The sequence below is a fragment of the Vicugna pacos genome, chromosome 1, assembly GCF_048564905.1.
Source record: "Vicugna pacos chromosome 1, VicPac4, whole genome shotgun sequence".
Classification (NCBI taxonomy): Eukaryota; Metazoa; Chordata; class Mammalia; order Artiodactyla; family Camelidae; genus Vicugna; species Vicugna pacos.
Window position 1 is genome coordinate 74,567,456 of NC_132987.1, and position 13,292 is coordinate 74,580,747.

At 43.3% G+C, this 13,292-nt stretch overlaps 1 long non-coding RNA gene across 1 annotated transcript in view; it reads left to right on the plus strand.

Annotated features, from left to right (window-relative positions):
• Window positions 1–13,284, plus strand: part of LOC140697606 (uncharacterized) — a 56,038-nt gene extending 42,754 nt beyond the window's left edge. The window contains exons 6-7 of the long non-coding RNA XR_012074769.1: window positions 9,093–9,226; window positions 12,990–13,284. This is a non-coding gene — a long non-coding RNA (uncharacterized lncRNA). The remainder of the gene's footprint in view (window positions 1–9,092; window positions 9,227–12,989) is intronic.
• Window positions 13,285–13,292: the final 8 nt, after the last annotated feature.

Here is a 13,292-nt window from a genome sequence, read left to right on the forward strand (position 1 = left end):
ATTTTGTGTAACCCACACCCATAAACAGTCCAGACTGAAGATTTTTCTTTTCACAAAATTGATCCAATGCTTCTCTCATATTAAAATTCTTTCCATGCATTGTACACACACAGACACACATATGACTTGTAAATTATTTTTGTTCCACTGAAATTACAGTAAAACACTTGTGCCCCCAAATGCCTGAAGATTTATGCGTGAAAGACTCCTCTGTTCAAAATGCTGCCTCCTCCCTCTTGGCTGGTGGGCAGTGAAAAACAGGATTATCAGGAACAGTCCTACATCTCCTGGAAGGGCCTCTGCTGGCTGTGCCCCACCTTACCTGCACTGTCTAGCAGAGTCCCGGGCACAGATGGGACCCCCAGAGACTAGAGGCACATGTATATGTGACCAGATGACTTTCTGAAAGTAGGAAAACAGAGATCCACACTGCCTCATGTTCTGAAACACTTTTCTTCCTGCTGGAAAACTGGCAGGGCTGGAGAATTCAGCCCAATATTAGGAATTCAGTTCAAGTCAAGAAGCAATGGTGTGCTCACTGACCCTGTAGAAAAAGCTGTGAAGGTGCCAACTGGTGCTTGGTCACTTGGTCACTAGCAATAGAGAATATATGAAACTGTCCTATATTTCAGGACCTTGCCTGTTTTTTTGTTTTTGTTTTTGTTTGTTTTTTGTTTTTTGTGGGAATCCATTGTGGTCTGCATCTGAGCTAAGTTTGGCATTGATAATGATTGTTGCAATCATGGGCCATGTTGGTTCTCTGGCCACATGAAGAGATAGTTCATGGATGAGTCATAAGCCTACCCTCTTCCTATCCTGCCTTGGCTGAATGGATGCAGTGGGCAACCCAAGGGTGACTTTTGGTGGCTTTTTGGTTTGTTTTGTGGCTTCTAAAAAGTAAGTGTAGCCAATATGTAGCCGGTATTTAAACATTGTTTATTATTACCCATCCCTCTCACCAAGAGGCTACCTAAGAAGTCAATTAGATATTAGGAATAGAGTCAAAAATGTGAAAACTCAGTAAGATTTTTGTTGAATCCAACAGAAAGTCACTTGAGTATGCTGCCAGAAAACCTGTTCATTTTGATCAAATTCAAGGCATTGCCTCATCACCTGGAAAACTGCTAGCTATCTTTTGTTGATAATAATTGATACTGTCTTTTCCTCTCTCATCTTTAAACAGGGACAAAGATGGGCAGCAAGGTGATGTAGTCTCTAACTGTCACTGAGACTACAGAACATTCACGCTCAATTCCTCAGTGCTTTTCTTGTTGGACCAGAGGTTCTTTGTCGTTACTTATGAGAGCAGATCTTCCGGGCCTTAGAGCTCCGGGCATGGACCGCGGCTAGGACATGAACCAGTGTAGGCCAGGATGCTACACGCTGTCTTTATTAGAAGTTCCAGCCATACCTTGGTGCAATTAGCAGTTTCCTTTGTACAGTACTGCCCTGGGCGGCTTTCTCTCATACAATGTCATAGTGAGCAAGCATTTCTCATTCCTTTTTATGGGAAAAATAGAGCAGAGAAGGGTAAAATAATCCGAGGTTAAAAATAAAAAATACCCATGCTTGGAATGGAACGTCATAATTCTGTCAGTCATTTTGATGACCATTCATTTCTACAGAATATGAGAGGGAAGTCAGTCTCTCGCCAAAGAAAAGTGCCCTTTCAGTTCAGGGCCTCGGGGAAGATCTTTGATGCATTCTTCTTCCTCGTTATGCCTCCCCTTCATTACAAATAGCCTTTCACGAAGCTTACAAGAAGGGACATGAGCAGAGGCACCCAGCTGGCAACAACCTGGGTGAGTAACCCTGGGCCGGGCGGCTGAGCTGGCTTAGGGAGGGGCAGGAGGACAGAGATGCTCTCAGCATCTAAAGCAAACTTACAGCTCTTCCGCAGCCCTTGACCATTGCTTGTGAACCTCAGAGAAGGTGTAGGTCTGTCCCTGATCCTTCCGCCTTTTGCTTATAATGTCAACCCCTTCTGCCAAGCACGCACAGTTCCATCTAACTCACCGTCATGTTTCTGTAACCTTGGGCAAGTCACGTCACCCCTACGGACCTCTGATCATTTACAGTGGGAGGATAACAGTCATGACTGCCTGCTCGCCCGAGCTCGCTTTAGAGACACACGGGTGAGGAAAAGCTGAGCCTCGGTGCCAAGGGTGCAGCTGGACAGAGTACTCAGATGTGGTTCCCGGCATTTTCCTAGCTGAGTGGGCTCCTTCCCTAACGAAGGTCAATGCTCAGCCTCTCCAGTTTGTAACAACCTCAAAGTTACATCCCTGAGATCTCTTTGGCAGTTCTTCATCCCCTCCCTGGTTCATTTACCTAAGAGACAGAGATAATGGTTTCAGAGAGAGAAATCATTTGTGTGTTTACTTTTGAAAACAACTTTGTGATCTTAACTTTTCCAGCTTTTCATAGAAGACATTAAAACTAGAGGAGACTTCCAAAATGTAAAACCATTTTTGAAAGAGAAATTGAAGCCACGAGAGCTGAAGTGACTTGCTCAGTGTCCTATGAATAGGATGTAACAGAATCAGAACGGAAGACAACCACGATCTCTAATCCACGGTGCTGTTCTGCTACTGGATGGCAGGAGGGCAGTAACTCCTTCCCGTTGCCCCCTTCCCTTCGCACCACAGTTCATACTTCTAGTCTGCTCTTAGTCATCCCTTGACATTCCAAAGTCTTTTTTTTTTAATAAATTATCTTTTCTACTAAATGTACAGTCAATTACTAATTTATTATCACCAATGAATATTTATTGAGAACTTGTAATCTCCAGAATACAGTACAAATAATTAAAAGTGTATATGTATACATGTACACACCCAAACAGGGGACTCTAAGGAGGCTGTGGTTTGGCTCACTTGATGAGTTTAAAATCCCCAAGATTATTTAATCCTGTTTCAAAAAGATTGTCTAACATGTTTCTGGGAAAGAGTGGGTGGCTGTTACAGAAGTGTGGATGGCCGATTGATAAATGTTTAAAGTTCTTCACTGGAGGGATGCAGATGGTACAAAATTGAAACTGAGTCACCACCAAGAAGTTTAAAAATTGGCACCAATGCACAGAGCAGGACAATGATGGAGTCAGGGCTGGAATGCCTGTGTTGGACTATGTTTTACATTCTATTTTGGATTGCAAGTTACCAACACAACTACCTTCTGTAATAATATCTCTTCTCAGGGGGCACTGCCATTTTGCAAAGAGGAACAAAAAGAGAGAACTTTTGGTAGACAACAGCCAGGTTTGGGGAAGTCTAGCCATTGGTTCTCGCCTGTAATTGGGATTCCTGGGAAGTGGAGCTAGATTTTGTGCAGTATGTATGTTTGAACTTGAGGGTGCATCTCCGTAGAATTGAGGTGTGGGTTTTCCTTTGGTCACAGAGAAGCATGCTGTCTGCTCATTCAGTGCAACATGTCTGGTCAGTCTCTGGGTTTTGTCTTCTCTTGCAACCTGCTCACATACCAACTACAAGCTTTCAGCTGCTTACCTTGTGAAATCTAACGGGATCACCACAAGGCAGGCCCCGTGGATGACATCCATCATCACCCAGAAATACACAAGTGCTCCAGCTAAATGCACCACATATGGCTTATCTTACGAAATGAGTCCTTGAAAACATCAGCCCAGTGATGACAAAAAGAATTCTGCCTAGTTAGAGTGCTCTACGAGAAGTGTTTTTGATATTGTTTTGGCTTAGGAAAAAATAAACTGGACTTTGGGGAGTTACCTAAGTGCACAGTGAAACTGCATATTCAAACTGTTTGAATCCTGTCCTCCAAACACAGAGTCTTATGTGAAAACAATCTCACTTTCATTTTGCTTTCTGGGAAACCCTCCAAGGCAAGGTGAATTGCCAGCTTTTTGTGACCTTTAGTTCCTCAGCTGCTCCCAAGGGAAACTTGACCTTGGGACTGTAGAAAAGTGGGAAACGATTTTCAAGCTGGTGTGGGACAGGGACAGAAATGTCATTCTCTCTGTTTTCTCATTGCCCAAAGCTTATGGGTTCTCCTGCACCAAGATCCTTAGAGCCTCTGAGGTCACAGAAATGAGGGCAAAAGTTGCAATAAAGATGCATATTGACCCGAAAGCAAGGATGCAGATGAGAAGACTGTCGCATGGGAAGACATAGGTGGCCAGCCAGGAGCAGTTCCCAGTGAAGCATTAGGAATAAAAAATGTCTTCACCCAGATTCAGATTCCACAGAGCATTTTAGTACCAAAATGGAATTCATAGGGCCCAAGAATTCCTCCTGTAACTTCAGTTGGCTTCTATAGGTATTGGCACTGTATGATGAATTTTCAATCTGTAGGAGGACTTCGTTAGGTTTCCTAACATTTGGCAACTGCTTGACCCATTGCGACATCCATCTGGTAATAGAAACAGCCAAGAGAGGAGTTGTGTACATCAGGAGACCCCGCGGGGGCTCTGTAAGCCCTGCTCAAGGATACTATCCCTTACACGCAACAGATTAGAGAACAGTGGATTTGTTAGGCAGTTTAGGTAGAAATGAGCACTGGGCAGGGGGAGAGAAAGGGGAAAGGAACAACCCAGAACACAAGGAACCTGAGCTGTCAATCAACCAGAGCACAGGGAACCTGGGTTGTCAATCAATCAATCAATCATGAAACCAGGGTATAAAAACAGGAAAAACAGAGGAACGGCACCATTTCCCCCCTTGGCCCGGCCCACTCCCAGTTCTTGGGAGTGGACTCTCTGTCACTAGTTTTTCCTTCACTAATAAAAATCTTGCTTATCTCATGCTTTTCATCTCTCATCAAAAAAATTTTTCTTTTTTGAGTGACTAAGAACCGAGGTAATTCCTATTTCCCTTTTCCCAGTAACAGTTTCTTACCACTGGTTTCTTGGAGATTTTTACTTTGTTCATGGGCACATGAGTTTGAAAGCCTTTTTACCTTTAAGGCAGATTTTATTAAGTAACAATTAGTGCCTTCACTTCCATTCCTTAATGAACATCTAATTAGTTTAACAACATTACCGCACGGACCTGATAGAAATCCCAGCCTGAAGCAGTCAATATCTGAGTGGGTCTCTGTGGCCCGAGAACAGGCTGTGTAGTCATTCGGCATTTTTAATTTCTGAAAATAGCTTGTGTGTCCCATCCCTACCATTTGTAAGCCTTAGGAATCCAGGGAACTGATGGTGTATTAGAAAAAAAAAACCGCAAAGACTCTGGAGTCCAAAGCCCTGTGGGGCTTGCTGGCTGAGTGATACTGAGAAGGGCGCTCACCTTGAAAGAGGGTTAGGTTCCTTATCTCAAAAGATACCATCGGAAAATGACACTCCTCCTACAAGGCTCTTAATGTAGATTAAATAAAACCAGACTGGAAAGTTTTAACATACTTAGCTTTCTCAAAGACAGAAAGTTGACTACAGAAATAAACTTCCAAAAAAAAAATCCTGGTATAATAAATGAAAATTTTGTTTCTATATTACATTCAAATCAAACAAACAAACTAGACAATGTTTGTGAATCAGAAGAAAACAATTTTCTCTCACAGTCTCAGAATGGGATAAATATGCTAACCTGTGGCAATTGTGTGTGTGTGTGTATGTACGTGTGTGTGTGTGTGTGTGTGTGTTTGTAGTTACTTTAAGTAATTTACAAAGGATTCCTTAGTCTTTTACAATTAAAATACAAATAGTGTAGATACTGCTGGGCAAGTATTTTTCCCAGAACTGAGGAGCAGAGAACACGGGCCTTGGAGTCAGACAGACTCCACCTCAAATTTCACCTCATCTCACTAGCTCGGTGGCCTGAGCAAGTAGCAGTATACATTTGTTTTAGGTATTAAATGAAAAAAAATGCAGATAAAAAGGCAATAGTTTCATTCCTGGTCCTAAGAAGCACTGGATAGGTGAAATGTTGTTTTTCATCCTTATATTTCAGCTTCTACTTTTCTCTTTATCCTAATGTTTTAGTGAACAAAAATGATGGCGTGTGAGCAGAGTTCACGCGAGGCCAGCTGTATTAGAAAAGAGTAGTCAGTGCACGCGGTGACGCAACCCCTGTTTGTAATGCCTTTGCTATCACACTCTGAGGTATGTATGGGGCGGGTCAGTGACAAGAAGAAACTCTTTGCTCAAAGATGTTTAGCCAAACGCATTCCGTGGTGGCATGTCTTTATCTTGATCTTGTAAATGTTCAGGATGGTGGCTGCTTTGGAATGTCTGCCAGACAGCTAATGGAATTTTTAGGATGTATCTAAAAAATAGTGATAGCCTCTTTCTGTCCATATCCCTTGGATTTAGATGAGTGGATAGTAGCTGAAGTGCGATAAGCTAGTAATTAAATTCTTGAGTTCCCAGAGAAAGATTAAGATGGTGTCATTTATTCCCTTGGAAGTACCTAGATGTTGTGCTTGAGTGGGACTCATGAATTTGAGCCTCTGGAATAGAAAGGGGCAGAGATCTAGCCTGAGAATTGCCTGGGTTTCCTTAGGAAATATTCAGGTCTGGGAAGACTCCAGTGACTGCCACCCCTAGGACTGGGAACACTTTGTTCCTCACCCGTTCCTTCCCTTCCCTCCCCTCAAAGAAGGTCCAGTCTAGTCAACACTGGCCTTTTGGTTATATGGAACCCAACTGGCCTAGGGCATGGCACATCCAAGGGCCAGTGAAGAACCTCTGATTTGTTAGTCAGCTTTGCTTTTCTCAGTGACCCCCCCACTCCCAAGTTAAGCTCCTGCATGTGCCTCATTCCATGACCACTGGGGAAAAGCCACGGGTTGGAGATAAGGCAGAGGTGGATAGAATCCTGGCTCAGCCTCTGACTGAATGAACTTGAGCAAATTAATTAACTTGAGTTCTAACTTCCTGGCATGTAAAAGGAATAATAATGTCTGTCACGTCTAGTCAACCTCAAGACTCATCATCCCCCACCTAATATCCAAAAGGCATGAAATGGGAAGAGAAGCTGGGTACACTTTTGGGGACCACCAGATGCCACAGGGAAAGGATAGGTAAGTCCTGAATGAACGCCCCGAGGCCAGCCTGCAGTGCTGTGGGTAAATCTGGCCGACGCATCTGAATGCTCTGACACCTTTCCCCCTCCTCAAAAAAACCTCCATCACTTGCATTATCTCCAAAGATTCTCTGGAAATTGGCCAGATGCACACTTCACATTTCACAGAGCTTAATTCCGCCATAGAAACCTATCGTTTCTCATAATTCTTCACCACGTTCCTGGGAGCTAGCCCCAGATTCATCCAAAGTCACCCACGGGGTTTGTTCCTGGGCTGCACTCTCAATGGCCTCAACTCCTGCATCTTGTTAACTGCCGGAGCCACTTAAAATAAAACAAAAGAAAACAAAACTTCTGGCCACAAACCTCACCAGAGGGGTGTCACTTCAGTTCCATAGATGATTGACAAAAATAGTGTGGAACATTACCGTGTCTAATACATGGCCCAGCCCCATCCTGAAAGGGAGTTCAGAAAAATAGGGCCTTCCTAACACCAGGTTTCTCAATAATTGTAAGAACCAGGAATCACTGCAAAGACCTGACAAGCCTATGTGGTGACAATATGACAATGTTTCTAGAGGAGTTATATTCAGACCTAAAGGAGAATGGGTCATGTTCACTAAAAATAGCATTTCCGAGTGCATAGAGGGGGAAATTCCATGTTTTCTGATAAGTATGTAATAACCTCATTCCCCCTCAGTGATCACTTGATACCTTGTTCTAGAGTTAGTCTGTTCCTTCCCTATAGATCTCCAGCAGTTGGGGCAGCTTCTCCAAAGCCACAATCTCTTATGCCTGAGGTGGTATCAGGTGCCCAGTGTGTGTTCACATTTGTTTATTATCAAGCTGGGAAGAACCCCGGCTCCTCTGGGCAGGATAAAAATGCACTCTGGTCTGGAGAGAACGTGGGCTATACCTTCACAGAAGGGTATCTTTTGCGTTGTCTTGTATCTATTCTTTGAGGAGACTCAGTCAGGCAAGGGCTTTAGTGGTCGTCCATCAAAGGTAGGAAACAGCCTTGCATCAGTAAATGATTGACCGGCTGCCTGGGGCGATAAGCTTAGGTAAATAGGCTTGATTCTGCTCCAGCAATTTCAAGACTTTTAACTCCCTAAGTTCTAAAGAAAAATGCATGTGGCTCCCTGGGACATCCTGTCATTTGAGGTTGACAGCTTTCTGCATGGAGAGTGTGTTCCTCAGAATTAGATGCATACTGTCCTTGCTGGTATATCTTGAAAGTGAAAAGAATTCATGCAAGCAAAATTCAGGAACAAAGCCAAGTTTACAGAGCCATGAAGAATTTCAATAAATCATAAATATGATTTTTTTATAATAAAAGATTAAAAAAACCTCTTGAAATATGTAGACGAACAACAATTTTCAAAGGAAAGAGGAAATGGAAACGAAATACAGCAGGCTTTCCAGAACACTGGAGAACGAATGACTGGATTTGCCCTACACATGCCCACATCCACCACACCTCCTTCAGCAGAACATCATCTGAGACGCACTGGCTAAAGGTGGGGCTGAGTGCTTGTTTTGTGATTTTGAGAGGAGGGTCCATGACCAGACCCATCACCTACCTTGAACGTTATTTTTCAATCTGGACTCTTCTCTCAGCTTTCTTCCGGATTCAGCAGGGTTGGCTGACGACTGTTCCAATTGTTGAAGATTTTTGGGCTGTTCGGAAGAAGCATCAGCACAGGCTTCTACCTTTTCCCCAAGCATGAAATCGACACGTTCCCTTCCGTGTCCTTTCTCGGTCTCCCTGGCCCCTGCAGACAGTGGTCACAGGCAGCAGTTTGCTTGCAGCCAGGTATGTTGACAGATGTGAAGGCGGGAGCCCAGGCTGGTCTCAGCTGCCTGATATGGCCAATCATTACACACCAGGTCAGGCTCTTAGTCCTGCTCAAATGCAAGCAGAGAGCTAAGTGACAAAATCAGATAGCAGTAAGTACCACAGGGAGCAAAAAGTGGGGTCTGCTAGCTATTGACTACCCAGAAAAGCAATTACCTTGCAAACGGATCTGTGAAATAGATAAGACAATTACATCTCGGAGGAAATCCCTTTCATTTAATTTCTTTTTATTTCAGTGACCTCAGAAGGGAATTTGGAGGTGACTTTATCAAATCTCATGGAATTTAATAGTGGAAGGTCTTCTACTGAATTCCTGTCTGGTGAGAATCATTTGGAAGTTCCTGGAACAAATATGGCTGCCGTTTACTGAGTATGTACTATCTGTCGAGCATTTTATATATATTATCACAAATCCTCATAATAGTAACCTTGAGATTTTATTCTTTTTTATGGATGAGGGGATAGAGGCTCAAAGGTGTAATGCTCAGGCAATGAAAGGGTGCTGAAGCCAGGATCTGAACTCAGACCTGCTCTAAAACCAGTACCAGTGTCAGTGCTCCTTTCAGGATACACTCTAAGTAGGCTGAAAAAGAGCCTCCAGAGATCCCCATGTCCTAATCCTCAGAGCCTGTGAATATGCCACCTTACATGGTAAGTGGAATTTAGCAGATATGATCAAGTCAATGATTTTGAGATGAGAAATTATCCTGGATTATCCAGATGGGACCAATGTATCATGAGGGTCCTCACAAGAGGTTAGACTCAAAGATGTGAAAATAGAACCAGAGACAGAGGGAGGTTGAAGATGCTACACTGATGGCTTTGAAGATGAAGGAAGTTGGTTCTAGAAGCTTCAAAGGCAAAGAAATGGATTCTCCTCTAGGGCCTCCAGAAGGAACACAGCCCTCTGTGTTCTCTCCGGTTTTCAGCTTTCTCTCCTGTAACAAAGCATTGGGACAAATGTTCTTTAGTTCCTGCCACATCTAAAGTCATAAGACTAAAACCTCAGCCATAAATATCCTTGTCACCTTTTTCTCAATCTGTTCTAAATCAAACATTCCCACTTTTTCATCTGACACCTCTTCTGGACCTTCACTCCCTTGGTTGCCTTTCTCTGAGAAGCGCCAATATACTCATCTGCCTCTGAAATGTTGCTCAGATCTGTGTGTGGTGCCGAGCCATCCCTCCGTGTCTGTTGGTGTGCCTGTATTTTGTGGCTTTCCTACCACCCTCTCTTGCTAGAGCTCATCTAACTATCCTTTAGGATCCTTTGAACTTGGCTTAGTCTGTTCCTTTTTATCTTGGTTTATCTAATCTTACATCTTGAAAGAGAAGAGAGAGGACCTATAGTGAACAAATGCCTGAGTCTTAATTTAGTTTGTTTTTGGTAACAGGAAGGACCAAGGCTCTCTAGTGCTAGCCTCAATTGGCCATCTTTGCTCACTTAACCATATTTAAATGATAATTCGTTCTCACAGGCGCTTGAAAGGTGATGGTATACGTTTTGGGTCATAGATTCCTTGATGTGGGTCCTCTACCAGGAGAAAGTGCACATACATCTAAAATTTTGTGTGTTGTTACAGGGAGCTCTGGCTCCGCTAAAGTGGTCCTCCGCCCCCACTGACGTGCGGCAAGTTAGTCCTGCACCCGCGAAGTTGCTAGCAGGGGATGCTTTTGTAAAAGACAATCTAGTCTTATACTTCACAGAAGCCTAGAAATAAGACTCCTTGGGCCCTGATTGAGAAACCACCTACTGGAGATCAAGACAGGAAAGTCTTTAGGCCAAAAAGCAGAGAAGTTCTCAGGTTTAGCAAAGGACAGTTTTCAGTGGCCTCCTTTTGCAGCAAGAGCTCTGCTTCTCAGGGCCCTTCTCCACAGAACAAATCCTGTTCTTTAGACACCAGTCCCCTTAGATGAAAGCTGTCTGCTTGCCAAAGACTTCTCTCAATCACATGATGCTACCGGACAGAGGCTGACACCTCTGTGTCCCCTTCCCCACCCGTGCTATCCCCAAACACTGCCCAGCTGTGCAAACACGCTGGTCTGACCAACACTTCTGTTTTACTGGCGCTTGTCCAGGCCATTCTGGGTGAGGTTTGAGGCACATGGGCTCTGGCCACCGTTCCTCCTCTGCAATCCTCCACTGTCTCTGTGAATGAAAGGTTTTCAAGTCTTAAAAATAATAACACTCCTTTAGTCAGAGTAAGCAGATTTGCAGAGAGGTAAACAAAGAACATACTGCTGATCAAGAAGAATTCCTTTGAGAGGAAAAAAAGAAAAAAACAAGCCACAACAAAAATCCAGACCATCCAGGCCCATCCCAACCTCAGGGAGTCACAGAAGAGGAATCCCCTTCCAAGCTCTCCGCATTGCCCATCGGTGGGGGTGGGACTCCTGCACTCCTCTCCCCCTAGTTTAAACTGCTGCCCGAGACAACATGGTCAGAGGATGGTCTGAGCGCAGACTTCCGCAGGAAACAGGAAAACATTTTCCTTTATGAAAAAAAGAAGTGATTTCCTATCTCGAATAGCAGCTTATAGATTTATTTGTTTAGTCAAGATGTTCAGAAAGAGCCCGATCAAACTCAGTTGTCGGCAGAAGTGCGCCAGCATCAACTGCAAGGTCTTTTTTCAGTCTGGAGAGGATCATAAACTTAGGTCGTTCCCACAGCTTCTTCACAGCAGACTCTTTGAAAAAAAAAAAACTGAAATTTATTTCGAAAGGAAACTGTATATGGTTATTGAAAAACCCTTATTAGTTGTTACAGAGAGAAGGTAGCCACAAACTAAATACAATACAACAAAATGATATTTAATGTTAGATATTGTTGCCATTTTTGTTTTTGCTGAAGAAAGAAGGGTAAAAGAGATTTCATCACTAAGCTGAGACTCCCCCCTCAACTGATTGGAACAGTTAAGTGATGAATGATATTAACGCTATGAGGATGGCCACCTTCCACCTCATGCCATCCTGCAGGCCACCAGTGGTGAGAATCCCACCCCCTGAGCAATGTGTATTTCTCTGTGATTGTGCGACTTTCTCTTCCACTGTCTGAATGTACCTGCTTTATCTCTCACTAATTAGTTCCTGTTAAATCATTTACCAGTGGACACAATGGTTAGCAGTCAACCATGTAGGAGAGACTGTGCTGGGTGCTCTTTGGAGAGAGTGGGTGCAAAGTCCCCACCCTAGTATTAAGACTGATAGTAATTCTTAAGTATTATTTACTACGTGCCGGACTCTGTGCTGAGATGCTCTCCATACATTTTCTTAGTTAGACTTCTCAGTAACCCCACAGTAGGTATTTTCAGTCCTATACCCTATATATTTAGAGATGTTAGTTTGCCTAAGATCACATAAAAAGGGCGTGATTGAGTCGGGAGAGAAGCCCAGGTCTGTGCCTCTCTGTGATGCCTGTTCTAACTTTCTGTGCTAAGTAGAATGTTTATAACCCACTTGTAATATGACAAATTGCGGTTAGATAGTAAAGATTTCATATATAATGTAACAGCTCCATGGTGGTAAGGGCAGTGTCTCAACCCAAGCGGATGTTCAGAAAGTGAGTCATGGCAGCAGAATCATTGCAGTTTCACTGTGCAGGTCGTGTCTGTTTCACTTAATGTTTGGACCCAGCCCTGTCCACATCATGTCATTTTTTAAAAAATTAAAACCAAATAGGATTGACTGGAAATGGTGCTTATCAAAGCCAACCAGAGGACAGTATGGTAGACTTACTAAACAGTAACTAAAGACAGGCAGAAAGTTCTGACTATGACTATGTTCTTCAATTGCTATAATAACTTGAATAGAAATACAATTATCCCTAATTACCTGTTCTAATATTCGACTATGTGAAATGAATAATTACTTCGATTTAATTTGATCTCTCTTAAATTCATAAACAGGATTTCATCTCAACTCATTTTTCTTGTGGGCGGTAGGGCAAAAAGAGAAATTCACCAAAACTAGGTGGCCTCAGATACACTATTAAAAAGAATTAAGAATGAGGAAAATATTGGAATCTTCATTGCAGTTGCCAGCAGAAACTGTTGTAGGCCTGCTTTTATGTATTCTTTGTACGCACAAACACATCTCTGCAATTGTTCTATTTCTGGATATTGGCAATCTCTCAGAGTGACGCGGGCCGAGGTGGTGGTCAGATAAGAACACGTGTGTCAGCAGGACTGAGCCTAAGTTCAGCGGAAACAGCCAAAGTGCTCAGGATGAAGCTTGGAAAAGCATGGCGGACAAGACTGCGTGCACATTTATTTCACGCACAGCCCATGTTGGGAACTGCAGGCGTGTGTGGCCAGCTCCGGTGTGTGCCAGCCATGGCTGAGGGGCCTTCGCCCAGTATCCTATCAGGTATCTGACTGATGAAGAGTCTGTAACTTTTAAAAATCACATTAGAAGTGGGCCAATAATAAAATGTGCAT